This window comes from Fundulus heteroclitus, chromosome 17, assembly GCF_011125445.2.
Source record: "Fundulus heteroclitus isolate FHET01 chromosome 17, MU-UCD_Fhet_4.1, whole genome shotgun sequence".
NCBI lineage: Eukaryota > Metazoa > Chordata > Actinopteri > Cyprinodontiformes > Fundulidae > Fundulus > Fundulus heteroclitus.
Genome location: NC_046377.1, coordinates 13,790,930 through 13,810,918, shown reverse-complemented (window position 1 = coordinate 13,810,918; position 19,989 = coordinate 13,790,930). Strand labels below are relative to the sequence as shown.

General features: G+C 38.9%; 1 long non-coding RNA gene across 1 annotated transcript in view; it reads left to right on the top strand.

Annotated features, from left to right (window-relative positions):
* The first annotated feature begins 9,924 nt into the window (after positions 1-9,924).
* Positions 9,925-19,989, top strand: part of LOC105916123 — a 121,673-nt gene continuing 111,608 nt past the window's right edge. Inside the window, exons 1-2 of the long non-coding RNA XR_004933145.1 lie at positions 9,925-10,013; positions 10,318-10,381. This is a non-coding gene — a long non-coding RNA (uncharacterized LOC105916123). The remainder of the gene's footprint in view (positions 10,014-10,317; positions 10,382-19,989) is intronic.

The following is a 19,989-nucleotide window of genomic DNA, read 5'->3' as shown; positions in this document are numbered from 1 at the left end:
AAGGTTGGCCCTGGACCTCCTCGCTCCACTTCCTGGAATCCTACCCAGCAATGCCACACTCATCACCACAGCCTAAGGATCTGGCCTCATCCTCCACAAGCCTGTAACTCACCTAAATTCAGCAATCTCTTTCCTCCTCACCATTCTTTTCCAATGATGATTCCCCATCTCTCCTCCACTCAGACACCTCTAGAACAACAAAGGGAACCACTGTTGAATTGTTTTTATCTGTTGCATCTTTCTTCGACTCTTATGTTGGTTTAAAGCTGTGGATGTGAAAATTGTCATCCAAACTGATGGTTTGTAGTTTTTAGGGAACATGTCAAAATATTCAAGGGGTATGAAAACTTCTGCAAGGCGCTATTGAAGGTTATAAAAGTCAGGTTTATTCGTATGTCACATTTCAGCAGCAAGGCGGTTCAAAGTGCTTTACATCATGAAAACATCATGAACACATTGAAGCGGTCACTGTTTGCGAGACCAGTAACAAACATTAACTTGTATCAAGTAAAAACATCTATACACGTAAAATATGTTGGTCAATGTTCCTGTTATTATGGGTCAAAAGCAACTCTAAACAGGTGTGTTTTCAGTCGTGAGTTAAAGGAACTCAGTGTTTCAGCTGTTTTGCAGTTTGCTGGAAGGTTGTTCCAGATTTGTGGAGCTGCTTCTCCATGTTTGGTTCTGGTTTTGGGTATGCAGAGTAGATCAGAACCAGGAATATTGTTACTCTGATCAATTCTGTGACATTTTTTTTCTCCATTATTTCATGAAAGCCATTTTAATGTTTTACTGTCTAGTTGCCTCTAGACAGGAAAAGGTCTATGAACTTCTTTTTGAGGTTTGCTACATTTCTGTTTCTGAATCCTGGGAGTACAATATCCATCTAGTTCTTTTTTTCTAGTCCCATAGAATTAAAGAGTCCCAATATCCCTCTCCTTAGCAAGACTCAGGAGTGGGAGGGAATATAATCTGTTTACCAACTTCTGGTTTTGCCATTGGGTGTCCTTCCAGGGGTGTATGCAGATAAATCTCTGAAGGGAGATGCTTCTGAAGATGAGTTAATTCTGACTCCTGTGGATGTGGAGGGGTAGGGCGTCTTCTCCAAGCTTAACCCCCAACTGGGTTGGAGCTCCTCACCCTAACCCCAAAGCTGAATCAAGCCAATCTTTGGTGGGAGCTCATTTCATCTCATTCTTTTGATTTACCACCCAGGTAAAAGTTGGGATTCAGGACACGATAAGTCCTAAAAACACAAACACTCAGAAAAAAAATTCTCATTGCCATGTCCTCCAGTTAAACTCCAGTTTTCTCTATAGTCGTTACTTCATGAATTAATCTTTTGTCCATCATTCAGTCAGTTTAATGTATTATCTTGAAGCAGACGTTAGCTGCTGCAAGGACACCTCCCCCAGAAGAAGCAGCTCTGAAAGTGTTTTCTGAGATCTCGCTGATCTGCTGCTATTTTGTCTCGCTTTGCCATCTCCTCCCCTCTCTGGTCTCTTATCAGTTAGTGTTCCTTACAGCCTCTGGAAAAGAGAAAAGAGGATGAGATTCACTTTCCAGCCTTTTAGCTCATTTTGTACACCATGTACGACTGCAGAGCAGAGGTAGTAACACAGAGCTCTCACGTGTTGCATAAGCTTGTGTTTGTGAAGGGAGGAAGCCGTCACCATCACCCTCTCTGTAAAGTGTCTCATCTCTGTCATTAGCCAATCTTGTGAGTCTGCCTCTCTGCCAGCCTTGCTGCTAAAATGCTAATGAGGCCGGCACACTGCAATTACAAAAAATAAATAAATAAATAAATAAATACACACACAAACACTAGTGCCAATACACACATCACTTGCTGTCACCCATTAGGGGGCATTACAGCCCCCATATTGAGCCTCGGCTTACATCAGCAAGCAGACTCCGCTCTGGGTTATCGTATTAGTTGGAGACTTTTCATTAGTCCAATTAAAATCTAAATGAGAACATTTGTCTAGGATGTTGAAGAGATAGGAGGGAAGGAAACGAAGGGGAGGAACTTCATTAAGAGAACAATAACCTGTGCAAAAAACATTTGTGGCCCCTCTGATTAAGTTTTTATTCAGCACTGTTGGAAAGATAACATTTGATTTTTACTTTAATTTCATTTGAAATTCATAAGTCACCTGGACCAAACCGGCTTTTTTATTGTGTGCCTTCTGACAAACATGAAGATACAAACAAAATATAATTAATAAAAAACCCAACAGTGTTGAATCTCTGACACCTTTCTTGTCACACAGAGTGAAACGAAGCAAATTGCATGTGACAAAAGGCCCGTTCTGTTCTGGCATCAAACCGGGGACGTCACAGCCACATGATAGGCGCCTTCAGCCAGTGCAGCCACCCACACAGGGATTAATGTTGGGAAAAAAAAGTGATGTGGCAAGGCAACACTCAAAAAAAAAAAAAAGTGCCTCAAAGTGGCCAGGGATGATCACACACTGTGTCAGCTCGATACTTTTCGAAATTCTTAAAGTATGCTTGTGGAAGACAAGTTATTCAATAAAGAATATAAATGAATCTGAGTGAACAAGAAATTAAACATATGAATCAATCAATGATGCAGGGATATAGCCTATATATATGTATATTTACAGGATATTACACTAAATTAGTGGTCTCAAAGTTAAGTCCTCAAGGGCTGGTGTCCTGCTACTTTTGGATATGTCCCTTGCCCTACACACCTGAATCAAATGGCTAAACTCCCTCACTAGCTTTACAGAGCTCTGCTAATGAGCTAAAATTTGGGTCAAGTGTGTTGAAGGAGAGACGCAGCTAAAGGACTCGAGCCCTCAAAGAGTTTAAGACCGCTGCTGACATTGAAAACAGGAGACTAGGATGGGCTTCCTCATTCCCCACATAGCTCCATCAGGAACAGTACAACAACCTGATCACACCTCCCTAAGTGGAAGTTAACGTTAGCCTTTTAGCTTCAAAGCAGTTAGCACATGCTACTGCTAGCTTTGTTCAGCATTCACACTTTGACCTAAGATTTAATTAAAATATGCCTTGGAGCAGTGTTTTCATTAGGTTGAAGGAACAAATAAATATGTCAGCGCACAGGAGTTAATCAGTCATGTTACTTACAGCTAAACAACTTGAAAAAACAATTTTTATCATCGGACTAGATTTCAGCAGCTACTAGCTAGGCCTACGCACGGCGCTGGGCCTACGCTGTACAGCCCTTTCCCTGTTCTGTTTTTTTTATTTTTTTTTATCCATTTGTCATAGGGCTGGACGACATATATTAAAAAAGCATATCGATAAAATATAAATTACATTGATCGATATTGATAATTATCAACAAATCCAAAACATATATTTCAAGTGCAGCCCTGGCCGTTTTATGCGGTTGCTTAGCGACCTAATTTTAGATACAGAACACAGAAACACTGAATTCAAATTCAACCCTTTATTCAACCAACTTTTTACCAAACCTGCAAGTATTTAAAAAATGAAAAAGAATGTATGCTCTTTGAACCCTTTGAAGGGGGCGGAACGTTCCTGGGTCTGCGTTTGTGATCGGTTTGGAGAATGTAACATTAACACAATAGGCTAGAATGCAAAAGGAAGGAAAGTTATTCAATTGAACTTTTTATTGACCCTATTTTTCTATCATCAATATATGTCTATCGATCGATACATATTGTTTTGGAATTATCGTCCAGCCCTTATTTGTCATAAAGTCAACACAAACAGCCTAAGCGTGCTACATACTCCATGAGAAAGAGATTTTTTTCTCGTAGTCGGGGTGGGAAGAATACAAAAAAAGTTCAAAAAGGCTCTGTCTATACATAGTGCACAAGAGGCTCAGCTGCAGAAGTCAATGAAGAGCGGGCTGCAGGGGAGGGGGGCAGAGCACGCAGAGAGCTGCCTGGCAGACCCATAAATGCTCCCGGTGTGCTGTGCCGCTATTTGTAAAGACTGCGAACACCGGGGACGTGCGATGCTACGGAGGCGGGACTGCCCCGCTAGGATAATTTAGAGTAAAAGCTGCGAGTGAGACGAATTGGCATGCTTGACCGCCTAAACCACTAGAGTTGAACTACGGGACTGCACTGCACTGTTCCACAGATGTGTGTGACATTTCCGTTTCTCCAAGCTAAACATACCCATCTAAATCCTGTCCAATCACAGTAGAGTAGTCGGACAATCTTTGAGGAAAAAAAAGGTCTGCCCAGACGTTTGTGTCGAGAAACAGCAAGGAGACCCTCAAAGAAAGGGCTTGACAGAACAAAATCACGACATTCGCTGCGGGAGCGAGACAATTGTTTCTGTTCTCTTGGAGTATGTAGCAGCCTTAAGAAGCTATATTAATTTCTTTCTGACAGGATTTCAGCATTATTTGTTTAGCCATATACGTCTAATTCAAACACAAACGCACAGAGGAGACCATAGGTGCGATCAACGTTATACTTTAACAAATAGGCTACGGAGTTTAAACCTTGCAGTCCAAATTCAAATCAAAATCTTTCTGGCCATTATAATGTTGTTGCCTATTTTGTTCTGCAGAAATAGAGTAAAATTCAAAATATTCTATAAATTTGCTACTTCTTTAGTGATTTGTGGTGTTTGGTCTTTGTTTTAAACTGCTACTTGATAGGTTATATAACACTTTTTTGTGTAAAAAACATATACCAGTATGCTCCTTTAAACCCTTATAACCTGTCATATTAACCCAGGACTAGATTGGTACATGTTGAAACCAGGATTAGGTTAGCTACTCAGCAGTTTTTAGGACATGCCCTCCATTTTCTTTGGTAGAAGCTACAGTTTATATGCTGCAAATATTTGCAAAAAAATATTCTCTTTTTTATTTTTATTTTATTTTTTTGTAATATAATACGATTAGATCTAACTTCCCCAAATGTTTTGGTAATCCCTCTCAGTGAGCCAGTGAAATGTTTATTTTGTTTTACTTCTACACCCAAATGTTAACCATCTAGCTCTGCATGCATGGTATGGTGAGATTAGAATAGCTCCATATCATGCCATACCTAAACTGCCCCATTTAGGTTGTAATTTATTTGTATTAAAGAGAATCTGATTCGATAGCTTCATGCCAACATTTCTTTTTGAGTAGGATTCAAACCTAATTGTTCTTATTTGTACTGCGCTACAAGTTTGTAACCTCTTTAATCACCAAAGGGGGGTTAGGTTGGTACATAAAGGTTAATGATTTAATTTATGCTGAATAATCTGCAGGTCTCATGAACATACTCCATGAAACAATTCTGGCTTTTGCCGAACAGCAGGAATGTAGCACATAGGAAGTTCAACATTTTTGGTATATCTTATTCAAAATGTATGACCCTGGCATAAATAGATGCACGGTTCTCATGAGTGTTCAGTTGGGCATTTGTGCTGGTTCGTGTGAGACGGAGGGACAAAATAACCCCGCTAGCATGCAGTTGCCAGGTAGAGCTCTGCAGGGATTTGATTTTGAGTGTGTGTGTGTGTGCGTGTGTGTATTTTGGAGAAATTACTAAGGGTTGTTGTGCGTGGCAAAAGGGTTTTGTTGACTGTGTGGAAAATCAGTGACATGTCTCCTTCTCTGCCTGCCTCTGCAGTGCCTAGAGGCGGGCCACGTGGCTCACATGGTGGCGCTCTGACTCAACGTCTTTGACACTCGGTCCTCTTCTCACCTGATTGCCTCCTCTCTCATCCACTTGTGTTTCCTCTACAGCTATCTCCAATGTCCTCTTGTGCCTCTCTCTGTTTTCGCTCCTGTGTTGACAGAGGCTGAATGGCACACCATCTGCCGTGGGCATGCTGCTGCGACGTAGCTTATCAGAAGGAAATGTTTCATCAGCATTGCTCCTTGCATGGATTATGACCTGGCATGGCTGCAAAAATAAAATGAAAAATCCAGGCACACGTACATGTATATGTAAAAATGTGAACGTACCAGACGCTTATTCAAATTTGAACCCTGCGTTTCGTGAATTTAATTATGATTTAGACTAACCGATGGAGGAGGGGGAGAGCATGAGGCAGGGAAAAAAAAAAGAAGCCAGAACGAGAGTTGTTCAATTCTGTCTGAGCTGGAAGCCTCAGCCCCACAGTCAGAACATGGAGGCTTGTCTCTTCTAGTTCCAGAGAGCACAGTGAAATGCCCCGTGGAGGAGATGCTTGGGCAGCAACCAATGGAAAGTCAGTGTGAGCTCAATTCACATGCCTGTGTCAGAGGCGTGGGATTTTTAATAAGGGTATTTAAATCAGGGGAGTTGGTGTGAGTGTGGAAGATTTGGGTGCCTGGACGAATGCAGTCCTGAAGAAAACAAGCATAGATGTGCCCTAAATTACCTCTATAACACTAACACATAGGAGCTATTTTTAGCCACTGTCACACACTATTTGCCAGCTCCTGCCTGTGCACATACAGAATGTAGAAGAACTGGATTATTTGTCAGAATTGCTTTCTGATGTAGTTTTTGAGATGCAGTGCCTTACAAATGTCTTTCAAAATGTTCCCTATATAACCACAACATTAATTTCATCATATTTATTTGCAATGAATTGACCAGAAGGGTCTACACATTAAAAAAAGAGTATTCTGCATTTGTATTCAGTCTTGCTGAATAATTATTTGTTTAGCCACTTTTCACTGCAATTATAACTACAAATCGTTTGCGGTATGTCTTCACAGAACCCATGTTTTTTTCATTTTTGCAAAAAAAAATAGCTCAACCACAGCCAGTTTGGACAGAGAACAGAGATATCTGAATGTCAATTTTCAAAGTCTGTCACAAATTCTCAATTGGATTTCGTTCTGGACTTAGACTGGACCACTCTACCAGATAAACATGCTTTCCCCCGAGCCAATCCATCCTATCTTTGATGGTGTGTTACAAGTTGTCATTCTACTTAAAGTAAAACTTTCACCCCTGTCAGAGGTCTTTCGCAATTTCTTACAGGATGTCTTTTGCCTTGTATTTAGCTCCATCTAAATATGAGCATTTCCAATGCATCCTGCTGCCACCATCATGTCTCACCGATAGTGTGTTCTGGGTGATGTACAGCTGTAGTTTTCTTCTACACCACTAGTATTTTGCACATGAGTCAGAAAGTCCAATCTTGTTCTCGTTTGACCAAAGAGCCTTTCACTTTATCTCTTTTGGTAGGTTTGCAGTTGTGCAGTACTCTATCCGTTTTTTTGTTTGTTTTTTTTTGCATTATGATATTGTTGACCAGTGCTTCAAGTGATGTTCAAAGCTCAGGGTGTTGTTTGACAGCTTAACCATGTTTTAAAGCTTTCCACATCTTAGCAACTTTATCACTGCCCTGTCTGGTGTGTTTGCTGGTCACCATGACGCTGTTCAACTTACCTATGTTCTCAAAACACTCTGAGGCTGAACTTTTGAATAACTTTATTCACAAATTAAATAACTTACCTGACTTAACTGAGGACAACTGGCTACACAGTATGTAGGGGGATCAGAGTAAAGGTGGTTAAATGGATATGCACAGCCCACTTTATTTTTGTTTGTAAAATAAAAAAACACTTATTATCCTTCCACTTCACATTAATTGCCACTTTGAGTTGGTCTATCACATACAATCCCAATAAGGTAAACTGAGGTTTGTGGCTGTAACCACAAAAAGTAAAATGGTATGAAAACTCATGCAACACACTTTATTCATCATCATCTTGCCTGTCTTACCAGGCTAAGATATTGGGGGGAAAATGCATAACCAGAAAGGCGTTTAAGTTAATAAAAATCAGGACACTGACTTAGTAAAGGAGGAGAGTTAGTGCATCTTCTTTTCCCCCCTTTTACATCTTTCAGTCCTCGCCCTGGAAGGCCCACAAGCACACCAAGAACACAAATATTGACATGTGTGTCTTTCAAAGCAGAGCTCATTACTGTGAACATTGCTATTGAACAGTTACCATTAAGCATAATCAATCCCAGAGCTGTAACTGATCCGTCCTCCCGCAGTGCAGCGACCACACATGAAGATATTTTCATGTGCGATTTCTCTCTAATTGCAGAGATTTCAAAAGTCAGCTGTAACATTCGGTGACACAAACTGCACACGGTGCACAGCAAAGACTGACTTGTTTGCAATGCCTTCTATTTGGGTAAACGATCACTATTATCATCTCACATGATGTGGACTGTCAACAAGAAATTATATCTAGGCATGCCTCTGTAATCAATGGGCTAACAGAAGATTAATGAGCTGCGACTGACTTGTGCTGCTGTATGCCTTAAGTCATTTAGCCTATAGTTTAACACTTCACCTGGCCAGGCCATGCAGATATGCATTAAGAAAAAGAACATGTACTATTGGGTTTATTATTAGTATGATATATATAAGCCATTCTAACAGGTCCAGATGAAACACCCTCTATAGGATTCATTCAGTCCTCTAAATAAACAACATTTATTCTACTTGCAGTGGAAAGTAACTGAACAGAAAAAGATATTGAGTAGAAAATCTGTTCGTCTTAGAAAAGCAAATGTTGCTGCACATCAATCTGGCAAAGATTGTAAGGTCATTTCAAAAGAACACAAAGTCCATCTTTTCTACAACGAATCGATTACTCAATAGTAAGAAACTATTTTCTCAAGAGAGGAGGAAAACAAAGACTACATCTCAGAAATAGAATAATTACATTTTAGAGTTGAGGACAACTAGGAGGACAACTGTCTCTAAATGTGGTTTTAATGGCTATTGAATCTTTGGGTATACGTATAGTTTTTATGATGTCTGAATAAATTGTTTTGCCGATGTTAGATGTAGTAAAGTTTAAAACACAGAAATACGTAGGGCTAACCTGATTTCACACCAGAATAATTGAGCATGTTTTTCCCACAAATTCCTCTCAAAAATGTGATAGCTTGTGCTTTCTAATTGAATTTGAAATACTTTATTTATTGTGCCCGAGGGGGAAACTCATTTGCAGCTGAGTTCACAAAGTCTACACACATCAATTAACAGTCCCAAGAATAAAAAGGAAAAATAATCACAAACAATTACAAGATTATATCAGGAGTCCAGGCAGCACAATTAATCTAGAAGAATTTAAAAATTTAACAGCTAATGGAATAAAAGACCTCAGGCACTGCTTTGATGTTTCGCTTTGGGCATAAGTAAACCTCCTTGATGGTAGAAGCCTGAACTCAGTGTGCAGAGGATACAGAGTGGCTTTAAATGGTAAATGGCTTGTACACAGATTCACACCCTGACGGCGGTGAGCTATGTTAGTAGCCACAGCTGCCCTGGGGCCAGACTGACAGAAGCGAGGCTGCCATGCATCGGTGCCAACGTGCCCTCAGACCATCGCCAGCAGGCACATCGGGATCGAACCAGCAACCCGCCAGTTGCAGGACGAACTCCCTAAGGATGTACTCCCCTTAAGGATCAAAGTTGCCCTCTTAGTGACTCTGTATTCGATAAAGCAAAAATAACAACAACAACAACAACAGAAAATTTAAAAATGAATCTATTATTTCTATTGTTATTTTGATGTAACACAGTCATGTTAATATAATGTAAACACTTCTCAGATGCATATAGAGTGGCATACTTTTACTGAAACTGTAATTTGAAGAACTCTAAAAACTGCTCAAATGAATCATTTATTTCTCATATCTTTTAGGATATGGTAAATGTTTTCAGAAATAAAAAATATATATTTTTTAATTGTTTTGACTGCATATTGCTCCCCTGCAAAATTAAATAGTTCCATGAAAATCAATAAATTTCAGTCTTAGCTTTCTTTTTAGGGAACTTCACATAATAGCATAGTAAGGTTGTGAAACACAATAATATTGATAATAATGACAATAAATAAAGTGTAAGCCACCCCCGTCCTAATTTAAACAAAGTTGTGAAAAATATCAGTTCCCAGGTTTCCTGAACACATCATCCTTGTCAGAAGTCCGCTGCTCAATTAACTGATTGCATCAGCAAACGAGCTTCCGTTTAGCTTCATTTGATGCTGAAGCTTAGCATCAACATCCTGCAGAGTAAGCCATTACTTTGAAAATAACAAGTGAACATTAACTTCATGTACATTTGGGATTTTCTTTTTCTTTTTGCCTTCTGTGTTTAAACCTAACATGAAAGCTAGTGTAATAAAGATATGTATGTTACTTCAAAGGTAAAGACACTTAAGCAGCTAAAGGTATATTTCACCTCTATTTGTGCAAACAACAGTAATGCTCAACTGATTATTGGAGCTAAAAGCTGCTCTGCAATACACAGAACTGCAGGTGCAGCTATATAAACAACTGTCCTGGATTTATCTTATGTTGGTAATTTTGTTTCTAGGATCTGGTAAACCAAGGCTGACAACGGGCCAAGAGGGATGAGAGAGTCAGCAGAGAGGTTTCAGGTGAGTGCAGCGAGGTTTCAATTATGGGGGCTGTAAGTGAGCTATATTCAGGCTGATATGCTTTTCACATCTCCTTATGGAATACCACATTTTTTTTGAAAAGTAGCTTTTATCTCACAAGTGCCACTTTATCAGCGGGACTGCCGTGACCCTGTGAAGGGAATAATGTTTTAAAACCAAATTCTTAGAGTTCACCAGAAAGCTTTGTTTAATCATGCATTTCTCTCGGTAATTTTCTTTGTGTTTTGCTACTGGACCTTTTATTTGCTCAGAAAGGCGGAGGACCTGTTAGAGCTGATCCACTGACGGGTGGCGGTCTTTGTGGGGCATTCAAAAGAGGGCTACAATAAAGCTGAAAACCCCTGTTATTTCTCTGTCGTCTTGTCGGCTCTGACATGGTTCATTTGCATTCCAGTGTCACAAAAAAAAGGTTGTGATTAAAAAAAAAAAATGACCTATAAGAGCAGTGCAATCAGATCAACAGGAGGTATGCAGGTTAGATGCATTTTTTTAAAAGCTGAAGTAGCTTTTTAAAACTGATTTTTAGTTTGTGAGGAAACATAGAAACCATGGTTGATAAAAGTCCTGATATTTTAGTGGTCATACCGACCAACAACTCTGAGTTTGTGACTACAAAAAAATTTCCACAATTATAAAAAGCGATGGATTTACAGATTTTTCATATGAAAATAGGTTAAATCCTGAAATTAAAAAGTTGATTAAATCTTCAATTTGTATTAGCTAGTTAAGAATATGGTCATGTGTCAAATCTGATTAATTTTTTAGCAGACATTTTAATGATTTAATTAGGCTGATTTAGACACAATTTTGGGTAAATCGAAAGTCATTTAACAAGGAAATGACAAGAAATAGAGGATAAAACTTTTCTGGACATATTCACTTCCTGTTTTTAGAAATTCTGGAAACTGCACAATGCAACACCAAATAGAAAGCTTCTCTTAAAGGGATTGATTTGAGAACAAGAAGCTGCTGACTCACTCATTGTAACATACATTTCACCACATAAGTGAGGGGATTTTTACTTTATCAAACTGTGCAGATATTCTCCTATGGCCAATATGGCCTGGCTCATGTGGTGATAATTGTTCCACTGGGTTCTGCATCCCAAGGATGTATTTATGACTCAGACTGAACTGGATCCAAACAGAATCCTAAACAAGGATTTTCTCATTGCTCAGTCTAGGAAGGAAATGGCTTTCTTTTTTTTTTTATAATAAAAGCATGAAAAGTTAGTCCAACATTTGATAAGACAATATATTTAATGTCAAATCTTAGAGAGAAAGAAAATGACACAAAATCTATGTTGTTTGCCATTTCACTGATATTATGGGTAGAAAGATGTTAACCGTGTTTTTCTTGCTTACTTTAGTGAAAAGTATCTTTATGGTTTCATAAGAAAGATACTGAAACAGCCTGAATATACATAAACTATTAGTTTAAATAGTTCAGAAATTCCGATTTTATCGTGTTTTTCTGTGTTCCATGTTTTCCTTCATAGCCATATTTTTCCACCTTTGAATGTAATTAATGATGGCTGATGTAGCAAGCCGTTCCACTTTGTTGATAGTCTTTCCATAGGAAGTAGATTGCTGAAGTGGAAGGGAAACGCCGCCACGTCCTCTCTGTAGTTATGACATTTTGACTGGTCGGCTTTAGTATTTAGTGAACTGAGTGCATACCATGCTTGCGGCAAGGTTTCACAAATGTAGCACTTTGCACGTGGATTTTAGGGACAAGTGTCTCCGTAGCACTCGACTCAGGTCTCGCCTATTAGCCTACATGCCTTTACATTCAGCCGACAAATGATCTGGATAGGCTTCTTAAAAAAAAGCAGAGGAGTGTTTGTTTGTTTTTTCTTCCCCTCTGCTAGAAGCCAGGGTGGAGGTGCCCATTAGAGAGAACATTACTTGATTAACTGCTTACATTGTGAATGACCAATAATGTAATCTACACTAACCAGCCAATGTATCTTGCTCATACCAGGCTGGACCCCCATTGGCCTTCAGAATTACCTTAATTTATCATGGCATACATTTTACAGATTATATGAAACAGTCTTGCAAAACTTTTGGTTCTCATTGATGGTGTTACGGACACTGTAACCTCCTGTTACCTTTTTTTATCGTCTCAAACAAGTCTAGTTTTTCTCTTGCCTCTAACATAACTGGATATTTTCTTTGCTTTCTTTGTATACTGGCAAAATAGTGGTTGGTGATGCCAGCTGGTCTGGTACCAAAAAGCTTGCTACGTTCAAGGGCTCCTTAATTCTTTGTCATTGCAATCCTTGGATTGAGCTTCAGCAAATCATCTTCTCTCCTTGTGCTCTTTGTCGGACTGATCATGTGATGCAGATTTAAGGACTTTATTCAGTCTTTGTTCAGATCAGCCATTGAGCAAGGTAATGGTCTGGCTGAAACAGATGCTGGGTTCCAAGACGAAAAATGTTCAGAGCATCCAGAGTATGCCCTAACTATTGAGCTGTTTTAAAATGGTGTGCAAACTATGCCTATCCAGCAACTACTCTACTCTCTGGGTCACAAATGGTGACCCAGAGAGTAGAGGGTAAAAGGTTAAATACACTTTTGTTGAAATTTTCTTAAGATTTCTCTGTTGCTCACACCATTAAAGAATAATTTAGATATTGCTTAATGTATATTACACATCTTTAAAAAAAAAAAAAAATCTAGCTACCATCCAGATCATGATGGATAAAATGGTGATATAGACTTTTTTTACAGTTTGCTTTGTATCTCGCCCTTATCAACAGACCAACACTTGCATACCAACATCCTTTGGGAGTCAGTTCTAAGTTTGGATGCTGCTAAGTCTTGGCAAGAAACCCTACACTCCTCATTGTCCCCAGGACGCATGCACTTCACATATGACATTTGAAGACGATGCATTAAGAGGGTGGATGATCTCAGTGTAGATATCAGTTGTGCATTTTTGTATGTAGATGTGGTGTGTGTGTGTGTGTGTGTGTGTGTGTCTGTGTGTGTTAATTAAAAGTTTACTGCATTTACCAAGTGTGAAGATAAACATTCTAGGTGTGAGGCGTAGGACGCTGCAGGGTTGAGGGAGAGAACGAACAGGAGTACCTCACAACGAAATCACACTTACTGACGGTTCAGGACTAGGTTTCATGGGTCGCTGCAGGGAAGTGGGACATTTGTTCAAAATAACCACTGGGTGATGTGCCCTCCTGCAGCTGTGAGCGTGTTGCCAGGTGATGTCACTTCAGATCTGCCTTTGTCAAACGAAAGCTCAAAGGCGACATCAGCGTTTGTTAAGTCCTTGAGGTCAGTCAAAAGTTGAGGAGTTTTTAAAGCAACCCAAGCAGTTTTAACTCCACAACCCAAGAGGAAATGGTCACTTTGTGATTTAATTTTGGCTGATTTTTAGTAATTGGGTCAAAACCTCAGAGGTTGAATTTGGGTTCCTTTTTCTATTGTGGTTGTCTGAAGGAGGAAAGAGTTGGGGAGTTTATGAAAACACCTTTGATAACATCTTTAGTCGCCATGTCAAAGTGTATAATCATGACAACTTTGTGAGGCAATGTAGCACAGAGGATCAGCACCCTGTCTGCCTTCAGCTAAGCCCGTTAACCGTGATTCTTTCTTTCACACAAACATTTTTACCTAAGCTATCTCCCTACTCTCTAGACGTTAAAGATGGCATTCTGATCAAAAGTGTGCATATACTCATTAGTATCACTTATTTTGGATTTGAATAATTTATTTCTCCCTATTATTTTTCCATAGTTGATGAGGAAAACGTTAATCTTAAATGAATTGCAGGAATCCGGTACACCAGTTGGAATTCATGAAAGATTTGCTGTAATCCACACAGTGTCAAAATTATACACACAGGCTCAAATATTGACATGTATTTACCTAAATCGTAGAAGAGGTGCCGGTTCTAGAAAGCGGTGATCATAAATGACTACAGTTGGTAGTTGCATTACTCTTTTGGCTCGCTGCATTCACCAAAATTCAGAACACCGTGAAGGTCTAGATAATAAAGTAAAGATCTAAGAAGGCATCTTCTAAGATTCAGCAGATTCAGCAGCTGTCGTGACAAACTGTTTCCCCAGGCTTGGAAAAAAAAAAAAAAAGATTGGTTGGGATATTTAGAGTCAATCCTGGAAACTACAATGTACTGGATGGCTAGTATCACTGTCCACTGTTTTTTAAAGGACCATTCATTGACAAAGACGAGTACAAAAGCTCTGATGCAAAAAAAAAAAGAATAATTTTGATTTATTTCCTAGGCTGAAGCCTTTATTCTAATGAGTTTATTATAAATCGTAGCAACTACAAGGCTCTGTTGGCAGTACAAAAGGAACAAAAGATATTCAAAATATAACAGAATATAAATGTCTGGCAAGGTCAGATATTTTACCTAGAACTTTGCTTTAAGTCATCTACATGTGCCTAAACATTTTAGTTGACGCGTTAAATAGTTCTTTGCACTCGATGCAGTCTCTGTTTAAACTGAAACACTTGCCATTTGCTACGTTTTAATTACCACTGAGAAAAGATGGCTGGATAGTAACTTAGTTTAGCCAAAGCTTTGTGTGACCATTTGTGTTTGCTTGTATAGAACCATGTAAATATAGTGAAATGGGCTATAAAGTGCCTATTTTCATTAGTTTCAGTCTTAGGCACAGTATTTATTGATACAACAGACAGGCTGATGTTGTTGCAGAACGCCTCCCTCGGTCTAAAGTCACCATGTGGCCGTCAGTGGGGGGCTGATGGTCCATATGAGTTCTCAGTGTGGCGCTGAAGCTTAAGACTGAGAGCCTAAATGAGTGTTTAGAGGTAAACACATGCCACACGTTGCTATTGATAGAACCACCAGTACTCTTAGATGCGTGCTGAGCAGAACCAATCACTGCAGAAGACTCTTGCGCGTTCTCGTCTTTGTTTGCTTGATTGCAGAAAACGATGCCCGCATGTCAGCTCCTGATGAATTTCTGTTTACTATCGAGCAGGACGGTGGCAGCAAATATAATTTTCTAAATGATACCTCGCCACATACCCAGGAGCGTGCAGCTGTCAGTCAGTGCCGTGCCGCGGCACTCTGAGTGGTGCTGTTACCGTGGCAACGGTGTCCTGATTTCAACGGGTCTCTGCAGCAATTTCTTGCAATACAGTTTTACTATTTTTGTGTTGTTGCTTGGTGTCAGATGTTCAGTTGCGTCAGCGTTGATGTCAACAAATTGACCTGAAAAAAATCTTTTAAGCGTAATTGTAGGCAATTCGACAACTTTGGCCTGACTTTAAATTGGCTGTGAAAATGGATTTCTCGTTGTATTTTAAGGATTGCAGGATTTGCGTTTCATGCTTTATTACAAATGTAAACGGTGATAACTATAAAGTATATGTGCATCTCAATAAATTGCAACACCATAGAAAGGTGGCTAATTCAGCAACATTTAAAAAAACAAAAATCCTGATATAACTAGCTTCATTATTTTAATTAATACTTTTATATTCGTATCTGTTAATTGTGATTATGACCACTAATGAAAAACATTTGTTTCAGATAAAAAAAAAATATTTTACAGAACTCCTTTAAGATTTTTACTGCATATATGGCTCATGACCTACAAAATCGTTATGAAAACTGATCACTTCACTCATGAGTTTCTTCCACCTTGGGTTTAAGAGGGTAAGCTACAAACTGCCATTGCTAGAGAAGCTTGCCTTTCAGAGGGCTATGCCCTAGAGTTTAAATGAAAAGTTGTGTGGAAGGAAAACGTGGCAGGAAAAGTTGCAGAGGCCTCAGGAATAACTGCAGCCAAAACACAGGACAATGTCATGAGTGACATTCTATGGAGGAATGTTGAGGAAGATGAGAAGCCAGATGTAACCATAAAGCAACCTTATTGCCATGATGCATTAATACATGGAAAAATAGGCACTACCAAGTATTGAATTAATTTACTGTGCAGTACATGGAGATACTTTTCTCTAATCTAACATATTTTGTGGTTTAAAAAAAAAAACTCTTGAAATATTGCAATTTTCTGGAAATTAGAACATTTACTCTTCATCTTAATATTAAATTTTTCATCTATTACAAGAAGGCTTTTGAACCACTAAACAACAGTCCAGTGCTCGTATTCACAGTGTCCTAAGACTAAAAGTAGCTCTTATTGACGTCATTTTAGGAAAAATCTTAGAATTTCACGAATTCTAAGGTTTTTCTTAGAATTTTTACCTTGGTAAGATAAGTTATTCACAAAGTGTCTTGGGCCGTAAGAGAGCTCCTAAAGTGACAAAATGTTAGGAGTAGTGAGGACTTTTAGCGAGCCTAAGAGTGTCTTAAGCAGGTAACATGGTGGAAACAGAGAGAGCTGGTTGGCTGATCCACCACCTAAACAGTGGAAGAATTGAGCACATAAACCTTTTTAACAATCATATAATTATAATATTTAGATGAGATAAACTTTATCATCCACATAGGGGAAAATTAAGCTGTTTAAACGGCCCGGGTTAAAGGCAGCTCTACCTAACGTCATTTTATTGAGGATAAATAAGAAAACTGTTGGATAGTCATGAATAAAAACTGAAGAAATTTACAAAGAATATATAAAAGAGGTGAGGAAAGTATTTTCTGTAATGCATGAAAACGTCAGTAAGCCTAAATGTTCATGTAGAAGTTCACGTGTGACGCTCATCTCCTCGCTTTTGATTTCTGTACGTAGCGCTTCACTTTCCAGGCTGGAGCATAAAAAGAAAAAGGTGCATTGATCTGCGGCTATACGATAAAGTCTGACCAATTAGCGCCGTGATCCAGGGACCAATTTCACTTTCAACACTTCTCCCTCCAGAGATGACAGGCAATCCCAGTGAAATGCTGACATTGATATCAAATAGACAAAGGTAATTAATTGACTGGCAAGTAAACATAAAAATGAGCAAATCAAGATGAGGATCTCAATAAGGTGATTAAAAATGTTTTGATGCAGTGTGACAGTCATTACATTTTGCAAGTTTTATATAATCATGAGACTAATTTCTCTCCTTTGATCACTGGGAGCACATTTGTGTGTTTTTTTTATTTCTTTGACAATCAACCAATCACAGTTCTTAAAAGACAGCGTCACGCCTAGCAACGGGGTCAACCACACCTCCTCACTAAGATAAAAATGTCTGTCATCTCCTTACTCAGAGTTGCTCTCAGCAGCAATCTGAATCACTCTTAAGTAGGAGTTTTTAGGCTAAGATAGGAGCTCTCTGAGAGAACTCTGAGAATCTTTGTCAATACAGCCACAGATCTTTTTCTCATTTAGATCCCGCCTCTGTTTCAGAGAGTGGCGAGATAAAAGGAATACAAAAAAAATGACCCATGTCCTAGATCAGGAGCCCCTTTTATACACGTCATATAACCCTTCATTTTGTAAGTCTGTGAATTGTTGTATTAAAACTGGTTTTAGTCCGTATTATCAATTGCTTGGGGGGAAAAAAAGTGGTATTTTTATTAGCTGTAAGCCATCATCATGAAAATTATCTCCTTATAATAAATCATAAAAACAGTTTGTTTTTGAAATGAACTGAAATAAAGTTTATGGTTTTCTATTCTATGCGCCTGTTTGAGTAAATCTATCACTTTGATATCGCCTCAAAGCTTTTTTTTTTTTTTCTTCTGTATCGGCCTTCAGCATATCCACTCATACCTTAGTGTTCAAGACTGCATTGGCTGAAATCAACATTAATACCTCTCCAAACGTCCTTCAAAGAGAAGCTCGCACTTGTTTGTCGTCAGATAGGTAAAAATCACTTTGCTTCACCTGTGTGGGTGATTTAAAAAAAAAAAAAAAATGCTAGATTTCTTTTGAAAGGAGAGTGAATGTGTAACATTAGAGCTGCATTTCAACAAAAACGTCCATTGAGAAGGCACTGCCTGATCAAGTCACTTCAGCAGAGTCTAAAAACGCACATCACTTTATAATTTGCCAAGGTAGCATCTTTTCATCAAACACGAGAAGCAGAGGGCTCTGCAGCGTGTCAGAAACAATGAGCTGCTCAATCAGTTGTAATTAAAATTACTTTCAATCACCCTATCATGCCAGAGTTGGCATAAATTAAGGTAGGGAAAAACAGATGTAGCTTGATGTACTTTGAGATGTATCTGTCTTCCTGCATCTGAGATCAAACCCCCTTTTTTTTATGATCAAGGGACATCTCTGGAAGAGGTCAGTAAAATGTTTACTTGTTTTAATGCCTGGTTCACAAGGGTAATATTTTAAAACGGTTGATTTTCAAAAGCTGAGAGACCCCACATGTGACGATTTTAGAAATAAAAAATATCCTAGATATAATGGGTTTGCTTGTAAAAGTGTGTGGTGTCCGGCCAATCGACTAGCATGCCACACATGAACAGGTTTCCCTCACGAACTTTCAGATTTCAAACGGGAAATCTTGCAAAATCTGTTGCAAAACAAGTTCAGAGTAAATAAACATGGCCGGCTAGGAAGAACAGTGGAGATGGTTTGTGGAGTAATTTTAACAAAGAACATTACAAAAAGAAAACAAGTTCATTAAAATGGTATAGACGATGGGAACTGGGGCTCTATGGTTGCTGCACTTTTATATGGAGCCGAGTTTTTGTGCCTTTTTTTTGTTTCTTCTTTTTTTCCCGGGTTTCCATCACCTCGCATTCTGATTGGCTGCACGTCACATTCAACGGGCAGCATGCTTGTTTGTCCCTGGGGAACACCACACATGGCAAGATATCAGACCAATATCAACAAACAGGTTGAATAGCCTCAATTTAAGGATGGTGCAGTCCATATGTTCGCACACATGGCAGGAATATCTCTTTAAAGGTGCCATGACATCGCTGTATAAACCATTCATGTAGTTAATATTGTTGCATATGTAAATTATCCAAAGAATTTCCAAAAAAAAAAAAAAAAAAAAACCTACAGCTTGTTGTTTTGTCAGGCCAAATGTCCCTCCTCAGTAAAATGGTTGGGTACAATAATGATATGCAGCTCTACCTAGTTGACTTCACTCTGATTGGCTACAACCATATTTGGAGGACAGGCAGCGACAGGAAAATCGTGCAGCTTGCAGCAGTTTAGCTCATCAGTCAACCGAATATTTCAGAAACCCCTCCCTTACATTTGACAGCATTTAGAAATGAAATAAACATGTTACTTTTTTTCTTTTTTTAATCTGTTTGTTCAAAAACCACAACTTGAACTCCCCCCACAGGAAACCGTCTTGAGTAAAGAATAATGCATAAAGACGACCTACATAGAAAGAAAACCCGTTTTCGGATCTAACCTCTTTTGAGCAAAGCAACAAAGCTGACCGCCCCTGAGCAGGTCCTAATGATATTCACTCAGTGTCATTAGTGCACAACACATATTATACCCCCAAAACCTCAGAAAATTTTAATTTGTTGTCAAGGCCTCTTTAAGAATATCTTAAGCGCCAATCCTGATAACTGGGGAGATAAGATTGTCGGGAGGGGAAGATCGGGGTAAAACTCTGGGCTAATTATCTTGCCGTGTGAACCTGGCATAAGAAGCAGGGTAAGCAAAAAAAAAAATATTGGCCAAACGATAT